This window comes from Castor canadensis, chromosome X (genome assembly GCF_047511655.1).
Source record: "Castor canadensis chromosome X, mCasCan1.hap1v2, whole genome shotgun sequence".
Taxonomy (NCBI): Eukaryota; Metazoa; Chordata; class Mammalia; order Rodentia; family Castoridae; genus Castor; species Castor canadensis.
In genome coordinates this window covers 137,818,984-137,832,085 of record NC_133405.1, presented here as the reverse complement: position 1 = coordinate 137,832,085, position 13,102 = coordinate 137,818,984, and the positions used below count along the sequence as shown (strand labels likewise).

The window sequence follows — 13,102 nt, the reverse complement described above, 5'->3', positions numbered from 1 at the left end:
TATGAACATCTTCCTGTATACTTTAAATTATCTCTAGGTCACTTATGATACGTAATATAAGATAAATGCTATGCAAATAGTTGTTACATAGTATTGTTTAGGGGATAATGACAGGAGGAAAAAGTCTGTATATGTTCAGTAAAGACACATTTTTCCCCACATTTTTGATTCATGGTTGAAATCCACAGATGCAGAGGGCCAACTTAATACCATAGGGGATATGGATGGAAGAGATATTTGTGATACAAAATGGTACAATATGGATAATTTTTGAGGTAAGATAATGGATTCATGGGGATTCATTATTCCATCCTGTTGACTTGTTACAAATTTGGTATGTTCTACAATAAAAGTTAAAAATAATTTTTAAAAGAAAGAAAAAGAAATACAAACTTTTCTATGAAGAGAGACAGTAGTATGGAGCAATATCTGGCATTTTTATGATTAAGATGAGAGCAGTTACACAATGTGTTATGCTGACAGGAGTCACAGAATTCTAGTGGATGGGGAGAGCATGTGGTAATGCAAGATGTTCCCTAATGACACTGAAAATTAAATGAACATTTTAAAATGTACAATGATCAAATGATAATAAAGGAAAGTCAAGAACACTGAATCCTAGGCCTACAGAAAATGCTAAGGTAAATTAAAAAGTATTTTGGAGTAGCTTTTAGGTTAAAAAGAAAAGAACGATAAAACAAAAAAAAAAGTCCATGCATATTGCCAAGAACAGATGTTATGTTAAGAGACATTAAAAGAAAGTCCAGGACTTTAAATCCTGACATTCTGCTTCTATTTCTACACAAAAACATGGTCTTCAAATCTGAAAGGTCAAAGCAAATAGAGTTGGGAGGGATTTAAGCCTTTTATAAGTGAGGAAACAATGAGAGAGCATGGCTTCTTAAAATGAATTCAAGTTCACATGAATTATACCTCATGGCCAGAGAATATTTACTAGCTGACAGTGAGTAATCCTGGTTACGAAGAGAAATATTGAAAGATCAAAGATGGGTAAATGTTGACCCAGTTTTTCCTTTTATTTGTTCTTCAGGTAAAGACAATATTATGGAAATTTCAGACTGGTAAAATTGACAATAATTCTCAATATTCTAGAATAGATCATTTAACAAATGTAAACTCATAGTAAATGGAATAGCAATGTCTAGAATCTCAGTTAGTTTGCTGAGAGCAAGCTTCTGTCACACTGGTTTTATTAAAATCCATGGATATAACTTGTTTAGATGTCAATGTGCCATTTGGCAATTTCCTTCCTGCTATTCTAGAGGACAAGACAGATGTAAAATTGAATGAGAATGAAGCCAGAGAGTTAGGTAGCTCTGCGTTTATGGACATTTGAACAATGCTGGCATTAATTTTCGATGCATGTGTAACCTCATATTTGGAAAGCCAGCCTAAGTCTAGTCATGAAATGACCTATTACCACCTGCATTTATGCCTATATTTACATACTCATCAACATATATTGGTATCTATTTACCTATCTATATGTGGTAAAATTATTTAACTCCTTTTTTTCACTTATACATTAAAAATTAGTCTGTACACTCAAGGAATAGAATGTGTGGCTGTGAAAATACTCTGGGCTGGAGAACAGGAACAGTTGGGATTCACATCTAGGAGTTCTGATTAGAATTAAATTTTAAATAGTGTCTCATTCTTTTATATGGAAAAAGGTAGAATTCTAAAGTTATTATGATATGCTTCAAGATATTTGTTTTTTGAGTCACCTGTGTTTTTTCAAAAAATTTGTGATATCTTAAAATAATCACAGCTAATTAATATGCTATTGTAAGGGACTACCTCACTTTATGGAGAAAAGAGAAATATAAGGAAATAGCTTGTTGTTGATGTTCCTATTCTCATGTTGCCATACTTCATATTTACATTATGTTATGCATGTAGCCTCCTAGCTAATAATCATCAATGCATTAGAGAAGGGAAATCACCATGGCACATGCAACTCCCAGAACTGCTAATGAGCTTTGCCAATGATTATGCACTGATAATGCTAGAGTGAATTGCCAAAAAATACTGACATGCTCATAGCCTTCTCATTTGGGGAAGTAAGCATTGCACTGTGATTTTTAAGTGTCATCTTTCTTTAGGCATCAGCAATTTAGTGAGGAAAATCAGTTCTGTTTTTAAGACATCTTCCAACTTACCACTCAGTTACCTTCTAACTTGGAATGATTATTTCTGAGTGTGTGAACTCATTGTAAAAATGAGTAGACACTAGCATAAAATTATATGATGTTTGGAGTATTTCTTGCAATCTCTTTGGGAATAGGGATAGCACCTGATCTTTGATATCCTCAATTAGACAATAATTTTATCACTGTATTTGGTATGGCAGAGAGTGAGTGAGACTCAGGGTCAGAAGTCCTGGGTATTTTACATCAGTAGCCAATGGCTAGCAATATCTTCTTCCAGTTTAGAGGGTATTGTTGTCGTTACCTACATCAATGGGAAGTCATGATGTGGTGCGGGTTTGGTACAAGAACTGAGCATGATAGTGAGCAAGACAATTTTTTCTTTTCTCTAAAGTGTGCATGGTGGCACAATCCACCTGAAGTGATTTTCATGGTTGACAACAGCTGAACTCACTGTATATTTCTTATTCTTTCTTTCTTTAAAAATGAATTTAGGCTTTAGGATAGGTTTATTTTTGCAGAAAATTACAGTGAGTTATATAGTGAAGAGTATCCATATACCCACACCTGGTTTCCTTTATTACTAACTTCTGGTACATTTATCAATATTTTCATTAACCAAGATTGATAGATCCTGTTAGAATCCCCAGTGTGGTGATGTTGATGTGTTGGGAGTTTTAAGAAGTAGGCCCTAGTGGGAAGAAATTGGAGGCACTGCAATGGCAATGAATTAAGTAGTTCTCATTGTACAGCTCTCAAAGGAGTGTTGCTAACCCCCCTCCCCCAAATCTGACCCCTGAATTACTCTCCGGCTTTTGGCCTGACAACATGATGTCTTTCACACACATATGATCCTACTGTTTTTTGTGTTGCCATCTGCCATGGGGTTCTCACCAGAGCCAAGCTAATGCTGGTGCCATCCTCTTGGACCTCCAGAACTGAGAGCTAACTAAGCCTCTTTATATATTAATCAGCCTGGGACATTTTGTAATAGTATAGAACATTAGTGTTATCTGAAGTCTTCTCTATCTATATTTCCCTTAAAGGTTTATCTGATATCTGTGTTGTATTCTAGCACGCCATGCAGGGTGCATATCACATTTATTTGGCATGTCTTTTTAGACTTTTTGTGGTTGTGACAGTTTCTCAGATTTCCCTTGTATTTGATGATCTTGACAATTTTGAACACTACTGATCAGGTATTTGGTAAAATGTCCTTCCACTGGCATTTTTCAAGTAGTTTTCTCAGAATTAGACTGGAGTTATTGGTTTTTGAGAGGAAAATCAGAGACAAAGTACTTTCCATTCTCCCTCCTTTTTTTTCTGTCCCTTACTCTCTTTTCCTTTTCTCTTTACTCCTACTTCCTTCCTTTTCTTTTTTTCTAAATAGGTTTCTCTTTTCTGGTTCACTGAAAACAAATTTTTCCTACTTTACTTTGTGAGCAGTCTTAGAATTCAAATCATGACTGTGCAATTGCTAAACCTCTGCTACTGGTAAGCCATAAAATGGAATTGTGTATTTAGACATCAGAAAAACAAGTAAAAGCCAAATATTCTAAATCACTGGACGTAAGAGTTTTGCTTTAATGTACTGAGCCAGGAATAAATGGAAACATGGCAAAGTAAGTATTAGAAGTGATCTTCTTAAGGTCTTAGCATTCTCTTCTGGCTTCTTTCAGAATTTTAATTTCAGACCTTTAGGAAAAGTAGTGGCAGATTCATTACCAAAATAAAATGTGAATTGTAATTATTCTTAATATTAGGCAAATACACTCTAAAATACAATTTGTTTATTTGTGTTTATTTGTTTCATGGGTTTGACAAACAACAAAGATAATCACTTCTGGGCCTTGGTGTTGATTTTCGACATAGTCCAGTAGGCTAGAGACTATAAGCAACTTCATATGCATTAATCTCAAAAACTACCAAGGCTGACTTTCAAGACTACTGTATTTGCTAATTGGAATTGTTGAATTTCTAGTTTTAAAACATAATATTTGTGTGACTGTTGTACTTGCATGTCAAAAGTGTGAAAAATTGCTTGATCAATTCTCTTGATGTTCAGATATTTGGTCATATATGGGGTGTCTCTGGGAGGGCAGTTTTTGGAAAAGACAGACATTTGCATCAGTAGACTGAGTAAATAAGATTACCCATCACAACACGGCAGGGTATCCCCAGTTAGCTAAAGGCATGATTAGAGCAAAAGGTGAGACTCCCTTAGGAAGAGAGAATTTTCCCATCTGATGGCCTTTAAAATGAGACTTGGGATCTTTTTGCCTTTAAATCTGCCTGTCAATCTCCAATAGGGAGACCAATTTAAAGTTTTGGAGATTTTAGACTTATCAGCCTCCATAATTATATGAATTGATTCCTTTTAATATATATATTCTCAAATTTATAAGATATATATTCGTATATATACACATATGTAAAGAGAGATTTATTTTAATGAATTGGCTCATGCAACAATGGAAACCAAATACATGTGTATGGAAATGTTCTATATATCATACTATGTATATCTTTATTGGTTATATTTATAGATGCATATTGATTTGAAATATGATTTAGAAAGGAAAAGAACAAAGATAATTGAAGTATATATGGGCACATTCTCACAGTTGATGACTACACTAGAAGGATATACAGATTATTTTACTAGAACCACTACTGTTGTGTATTCATGAAAAATTATAATCAGCATATTTAATGAAACAGATGTGAATGCAAGAAATATCTCTGCATTTAAAACCAGTTTCAGAAAAAATAAATCCAATTCAGGTAAATTTCCTGCATCAAACACTTCTACACCTTACAGAAATGACTACTGCACTGATTTTGGTGTTTGTTATTCCCTTGGTGTTTTTTATGTTTACTACACATTTATATACTCCTAATCAATATATCCCATTTTTGTATGTTTAAAACTTCCTCTGTGCAATATCCAATTGTATGTGTTCTTCTGCAGCTTGCATTTTTGGGCAGTCACCATGGCATATTTTGTGATTCATCCATTTGGCTCCAAAGAAGTCTTCCATCTTCTGTTCCCATCTCAAACTAAAGCTAATGTCATATATATGTACACATATGAATATATATGTATGCATCTAACTACATAAATAAATTGTATATGTGCATATACATACACATATACATATATATGCACATATATATAATTTCTCTATGTAGTTAGATAGATAGTTAGAGGTAGGGGTGCGTGTAGCTCAGTGTTAGAGCACTTGCCTTGTGTGCAAGAATTCCTGGGCTTAATCTTCTGCAATGCTAAAACAAACAAAAAAGAGAGATAGTGATAGCTCCTAATGATTCTGTTTCTCTAGAGTACTCTGAACTAAGCTGCTGTCTTCTATACAATGCAGACATCCTGAAAATGGATTGATGTTTTCCCCCAAACCCTCCCGTGTCACAGATCAGTACTGACAGTACTAGTATAAGTTATTTTTCTAAACTTCATTTGAAAATGAATAGCAGAATTCAGAATTATCTAATGAAATAATAATCACTGATATCTTCATTCTGTGCTCATTTTCTTTAATTTAAATAAACATCATTAAGCTCGCACTCAACTTCCCTGGGGTGATTTTATTACCTGAAAAGTTTCTTGTACTATTGCCCTGGACTGTGTAAAATAAAATCATTCCTTTAATGGCTTGGGAAAGGGTCTGAACTGGAAATATACAGAAATAGACAAAATCAGAAATACATGCTATATTGAGAAGTTGCTGTAAGCTGAAGTTAAATTTTAATATGGAGAATGAACAAAACCTCCATGTTAATTTTCCTCTGTGCAGTCAGAGCTGTGAGAGGTACAACTTAACAGGTCTGGGAAAGGCACAAGGGGTCACCAAAGTTTTTCTGCAAAAGGCTTGATAGGAAATATTTCAGGCATCTCAGGTCATTTGGTTTCTGTCACGGATACTCAAAAATGTTATTTATCCTAAAAGTTACTGTAGACACAGGCACAATAACAATGAGCAGGGCTGTGTTCCCATACAACTTCATTTATGCACAATATATTTGAATTTCATATATTTTTAACATGCCATAAAATGTACTTCTTTGATTTTTGAGGGTGGAATGAAAACTATTTCCAAACATAAGAATCACTCTTAGCTTGCAGGCAGCAAGTTGGATTTGGTTCATAGGATGTAATTATCATTCCTATTAACATCTTATTCACATTGATGTATATCTAATTAATTTAGTATAACAATAAAAAAGAATGATGGAAAGAATCCTATTGCATTTTTAAAACTATACCTATGTCTATCCCTCTTTGAAAGCTATTGAAGAAAGCCAATTATGCAATTTTCTATAGCACTGCTGCTGTAGATAAAGCTCATGAAGTTAGAAGGATGGGCTTGCAATTGTTGTTATTATTATTATCATTATTATTATTATTATTATTATTAATACAATTAAGATATGGAGACTGGAACCCAGGGAATTGCACATGCTAAGCAAAGACTCTTCCACTTATTTAAATTTCCAGTCCTTATATGTGGAGACAGGGTCTTGCTATGTAGCCCAGACTGGCCTTCAACTCACAACCCCTCTGTCTGAACTTCCTACGTGTTGGAATTACAGGTGAGCTCCACCATGTCCAGCTGTTTTTTAGCTAGATTTCTGCCTGGTTTAGGTGGGTTCCTCAATCTAGATTCCTATCCCTAAATGAGGAAATTTGTCTAGATCAGGCTTACACACACTTTTCTTAGAAATCTAGAGAGTAAATATTTTTGGGGGAAAGTCATACCATGTCTGTTGGAACTATTAAATTCTGCAATTGTAGATCTCAGAAGTCTGAGGCCATATGGACAATATGTAATTAGTTGGTGTAGCTGTTTCCTAATCAAAGTTTATTTATAAAAACAGACCACAGGCCAGGCTCATACAATAGTTTGTTGACCTCTGATCCAATTCGTCTTTTTAAAATAAATTTTTATTAGGATATGTTCATGATGCAGGAGGAGTTTCATAGTGAGAATTCCTATTAGATTTAAGTTGTGCATTATTTACATTGCCCCATCGTCTCGCCCCCTCACCCTTCTCTCCACTCCACTTAAAGCAATTGCAAGAGGTTTTCTAGTCCTGTTTCATATAGGTATATAAAGTCCATCTACCATATATGTCACCTTAGTTCACCCTCCCCCTCCCACTCTTATCCCCACCCCACACATACTGTGCCTATTTTAGAGTCCTGGTTTTCATAATTAATATTTGACTTGACGTTCAAAGGAGTATCTCAGTGTATGTCCTCTGTGTATGTGTGCTTTACTTTGGTCTGTTCAATCCCTTAGAATATTCTCCTTTACTTCCCACCCCCCATTTTTCAACATTTTTCAATACACATTCTTATATCGTCTACCTTCACATCTTGGGGGAGGGAATTAGCAATGGGTGCATTTTTCTTATTATAGTGGACAGCCCTCACGGTACATTTCCTTGGAATACAAGTCCAATGAATCCAGATAGTCTCGATATTACTGTTATCCAGATGTGATAATACTGTTGCTCTCTATCATTCTCATTCCCCAAGGTCCATAGAGTAGTCTTAAAATTGGTCTTAAAATACCTTTACAGACCTAGAAATCAGAATAATGTTATTTCATATCACTGGACCACCAGAACAAACTTAGCAATGTTATTTAACTTTCCAAGAAATTGCTTTTAATTTATAGTTTATAAACAATGAATAGGTACATAGAAGTGCTGTTTTTAGGCAGCATTTATATTAGCTATATCAATGATTCTTTCCTTTTGTCAAATATTTCTTGACAGGAATTGCACATCCCCAAGCCCCTATGTTTTCATAAAGACACATTAATTACTGAGGGATAGCTTATTGATAGAGATTGCTTATAATTACATCATTCTTTATTTGATATGTAGGCTTTACTCTTGCGAAATATTGTCAGCATCAAATTTCTTACATCTTCTCCTCTTTAGGTCAACAAAGTAAGATAGGGTTAAGTTCCAATTAAAATCATAACAAAATTCAGTATTACTGATTGGAACCCTCATTTCATTATTTCTCACATGTTCTATGACCACTTAGAGATAGAGTATATTCAGGCTACTTTGTTAAAACAGCTGATGAATAAAAATTCAGGAACATTGCAAATTACATTGAAGTGACTTTAGAAAGTGTTAACCATGATTCTTGATCTTGAGTTGGAAATTCTAAATTACTCTTCTCCTAAACAATGGTAATTTCAATGGCTGTTATTCTCTGCACATATGTGCACAGAGTGTTCTTGTCATTGGTTTGCTGGATGAAAGACTATCTGGACAATGGACTTGTATTCCAAGGAAATGTACTGTAAGTGTTGTCCACTATAATAAGAAAAATGCACTCATTGCAAATTCTCTCCCCAAAATTGCTGAGTTAACAAAAATTAAATTAACTAAGGAGAAAACCATTTGCTCAAATGAGCCAGGATGGCAGATGACAGTAGTTTTCCATCATCTTGACACAGTGGTGCTTGCATAAAACATTGTAGGCATGTTTCCCAGGTCACTGCCATTTTCAGTTTGCATTTTCCTTATGAAATAGCTCAGTATGAATGTCTTAAGGTGCTTCCGGCAGGTGGTGTTGGAAAATCATTTTTCAAATTGCCTCCTGGATAAAGTGGCACTTGTAAAATCTTGTAGCTATGAACCAATCAGCAAGCTGGAGTGTTTGGTTGCCTGCTACTGTCCATTTTTCCATTTTAGATGTGGCTCTTATTGGTTGGTAGGAGACTAAAAGCATGCATTAGGTCCAATGATAAAATTTTAAATTTCTGACTCAGAAGAACGTTTTCTAAAAGTCATTTTCCATGTTTAATTTAAGATCGTAAAAGCAGTGAGTGATTTGGGTTACATTTTAGTGATCTTAGATGACAAGTGTGTCCTCACATGGCCTGAAGACATAATTAAAATAACATGGTTAAGCATATCAGTTACATTATTTAATTTCTGTTTCTATATGATACACATGAAATGAAGACTGAGACTTTGTAACTCAGCCTGTAGTAGTAGGTGTTCAATGAATATTATGTAAATGAATTTAAAAATATGAATATTATCATCTGAATATTGCATTTAGGTTTCTCTTATCTCTGTAAAATAGTCAGTAAAACTTACACATTTTAAGGATTTAACTTAAAGGGTTTGAGCTTATATTCTTTTATTTCTAAAATGCTACTCATGGGGATTATGTTACCTGTAAAAGAATATGGTCATTTTAGATTCGGTAATGTTTCCATATTTTTTTCCTTCTCATTTAGGTTCTGTAACCATGCCAAAGGTATTTAAAACACAAGAATTCTATTTCACTCTACTTCGTGAGACTTGATGTTTGTTGGGACATTAATACTATGTGAGTATGGCTAACAGATACTACATTTTCTCCTGGTTTAAACAGCAATCTCCTTTATCAAATGAAGCATACTTATACCAAAGCTTGAAACCAGATATTTGGTAATCTTAATTCAAAAGTTATTCATTATTTTCAAATAATTTATTTAAAAATTTTCACACAGCATTTAAAAAACTTCAAGTTTGTATTTGCTCATTATGGAGAAATTACAAGACTCAATTGTAAAACTTTAAAAAATGCAAATGTTTAAAGCATCACACAAAATTTATCTCTCTAAGCATTTTCTGCATTCCCTTGCTTATGGTGTTATTCTATTCATGGAAGAGCACATTTTATGCATAGCCTAAAAGTTCACTCTATTATCAAATTAATAATATTCAAGTGTTCTTTACATTGAGTGGGCATTCTGGACAATAAAACTTAAACCTTCAGAAGAGTGAAAAATATAAAGAAGAAAGCAAAAATTATATTTAATTCCACCAAACTCAGACACACCCTGTGCTATCTCCCTTTTCAATGTCAGATACAAAGACACACATATGGTGAATATTTTTCTCCCTCTTTAATATTTTGTTATTAATCCTTTCCACGTTTTTAAAAATTTCAAATTCTTAAATTTCAATGGATACATAATATCCTGTCATATAGAAGCCATATTGTTTCACTTTTGTAACTGAAAAATTTTGCAAATTAGCACAATAGAATCAACCTAATTATGTATGAGTTGTTCTCTTTCCTTGTGATTACTTTCTAGAAGTGAGGTTATTGGGCGAAAGTGTATAGACATTTTTAAGGTAGCTGAGATATGTTTTGCATTGATTTAGAAGTTTTGGATCTATTTACACCAATGGAGAAATTTTATAAATTTTCTTTTTCATTTATTCATATCTGCATATGTTGTTTGGGCCATTCATTCCCCCCTTCCCTCCCACACCCACCCTCTTCTCCCCATCACCCTTGCTTCCAGGCAAACCTGTTCTGCACTTATCTCTAATTTTGTTGAAGAGAAGACATAAGTAATAATAAGAAAGCCAAAGTGCTTTTGCTAGTTGAGATAAGGATATCTATACAAAGAGATTCCTAGCATTGCTTCCATGTACAAATGTGTTACAACCCAAGTTGATTCATCTCTACCTGGCCTTTTCACTAGTTCCTGATCCGCTTCCCATATTGACCTCTGTCACTTTAAGGTTTCTGTATTAGTTCCTCTGCAGTGGGGACATCAAACACTTTCCTGCTTTTGATTTTCTACCTAGTCCCATATCTCCCATATGCGCTCTCCCTTTGTCATATGATCCAAGTGCAACCACATTGCTGCATTTGCTGTAGATCTAAAGTCTGCATATGAGGGTGAACATAAGATTTTTTGTCTTCTGAGCCTGGCTAACCTTGCTCAGAATGCTGTTCTCCAGTTCCGTCCATTTACTTGCAAATGATAAGATTTCATTCTTCTTCATGGCTGAGTAAAACTCCATTGTGTATAAATAACACATTTTCTTGATCCATTCATCAGTAGTGGGGCATCTTAGTTGTTTCCATAACTTGGCAGTTGTGAATAGTGCTGCAATAAACATGGGTGTGCAGGTGTCTCTGGAGTAACCTATGTTGCATTCCTTTGGGTATATCCCCAGGCATGGGATTGCTGGATCATATGGCAGATCTATGTTTAGATTTTTAAGAAGCCTCCATATTTCTTTCCAGGGTGGTTGTACTATCTTGCATTCCCACCAGCAGTGTATGAGGGTTCCCTTTTCCCCACATCCTCACCAACACCTGTTGTTAGTGGTGTTCTTAATGATGGCTATTCTAACAGGGGTGAGGTGGAATCTTAGTGTGGTTTTGATTTGCATTTCCTTTATGCCTAGAGATGGTGAAACCATATCTTTCGAAATTGGCACATGTACTATCCTGAAAAATTTAAAGTACAGTCATAAAAACTTATTGGGTAACTTTGTTCCAAAACTTTGAAATACAAAAATGTATAGTGTAAGTTCTGAGGTCAATTTTCCCAAATGTAGAAAAAAATATAGTTTTTATGGGAAATCAATTCGATTAAAAATAATTGAGAGGTTGGAGATGTAGCACAGTGGTTGAGTGTTTGCCTAGCACACATGAGGCCCTGGGTAGGACCTCCAGTACCAAAAAACAAAAGCAAAAACAAAACTAAAACAAAAACAGCAACTAAAACAAAAACAAAAAACCCAAATGAGGCTCAGGCCTATAATCCTATTTAGAAGGCAGATTGGGAGGATCATGGTTCAAGACCAACCAGAGTAAAAATTAGAAAGACTCCATCTGAAGCAATGACTGGGTGTGGTGCCTAGCATACATGAGGCATCCTAGGTATGCCAGGTAACAAAAATTAGAAAATCATGGTACAGGCTGGCCATAATGTGATACAGTTTCTCAAAGTAACCAAAGCAAAATGAGTGGAGTGTGTGGCTCCAGAGACAGAGTGCATGCCTTTCAAGTGTATGACTCTGATTTCAACCACCAGGATTGCCAAAATATATTAAAAAATAAAAAATAGCAACAACAGAAAAACAAAGCAATAACAGAAAATTTCCCAAATCTAGAGAAAACTATGCCAATTCAGATACAGGAGGCCACCAGAACACTGAACAGACCTGACCAAAATAAACTACTCCACGACATATTATAATTAACACAACAAGTACAGACACCAAAGAAAGAATATTGAAGGCTGTAAGAGAGAAAAAATAAATAACATACAAAGGTAAACCCATCAAAATCACAACAGACTTCTCAACAGAAACATTAAAAGCAGGAAGAGCTTGGGATGAGATCTTCTGGGCACTGAATGAAAATAACTTCAATCCTAGGATACTTTACCCAGCAAAATTATCATTCAAAATATATGCAACAATAAAAGTCTTCCATGATAAGCAGAAACTAAAACAATATATGACCACCAAGCCACCACTACAAAAGATTCTCCAAGGAATTCTGCACACAGAAAATGAAAGCAAACAAAATCATGAAAGGGCAGGCAATATCAAACCACAGGAGAAGAAAAGGCAAGAAAGTAAAGAGTAACATTAATTCAGCTACACATAATCAAACTCTTAATCAACAAAGACAACTACATGACAGGGTTCACCACGTACTTATCAATACTAACACTGAATGTTAATAAACTAAATTCCCCCATCAAAAGACACCGACTGGCAAACTGCATTAAAAAGGAAGATCCAACAATCTGCTGCCTACAGGAAACCCACCTCATCAACAGAAATAAACATTGGCTGAAAGTGAAAGGCTGGAAGAAGATTTTCCAAGCCAATAGTCCCCCAAAACAGGCAGGGGTAACAATACTTCTCTCCAACAGAGTAGACTTCAAACCTACGTTGATCAAACAAGATAAAGAAGGACACTCCATGCTAATAACAGGGGAAATACACCAAAAGGAAATAAAATTATCAACCTATATGCACCCAATGTCAATGCATCCTATTTCATCAAACATACTGTGAAGGATTTAAAAACATATACAAACTCCAACACAGTGATAGTGGGAGACCTTAATACT

The 13,102-nt window shown here is 34.8% G+C and overlaps 1 long non-coding RNA gene across 1 annotated transcript in view; it reads left to right on the top strand.

The window, feature by feature from the left end:
* The window catches only part of LOC141419759 (uncharacterized), an 86,502-nt gene extending 76,795 nt beyond the window's left edge, over positions 1-9,707 (top strand). Inside the window, exon 4 of the long non-coding RNA XR_012444430.1 lies at positions 9,461-9,707. This is a non-coding gene — a long non-coding RNA (uncharacterized lncRNA). The remainder of the gene's footprint in view (positions 1-9,460) is intronic.
* Positions 9,708-13,102: the final 3,395 nt, after the last annotated feature.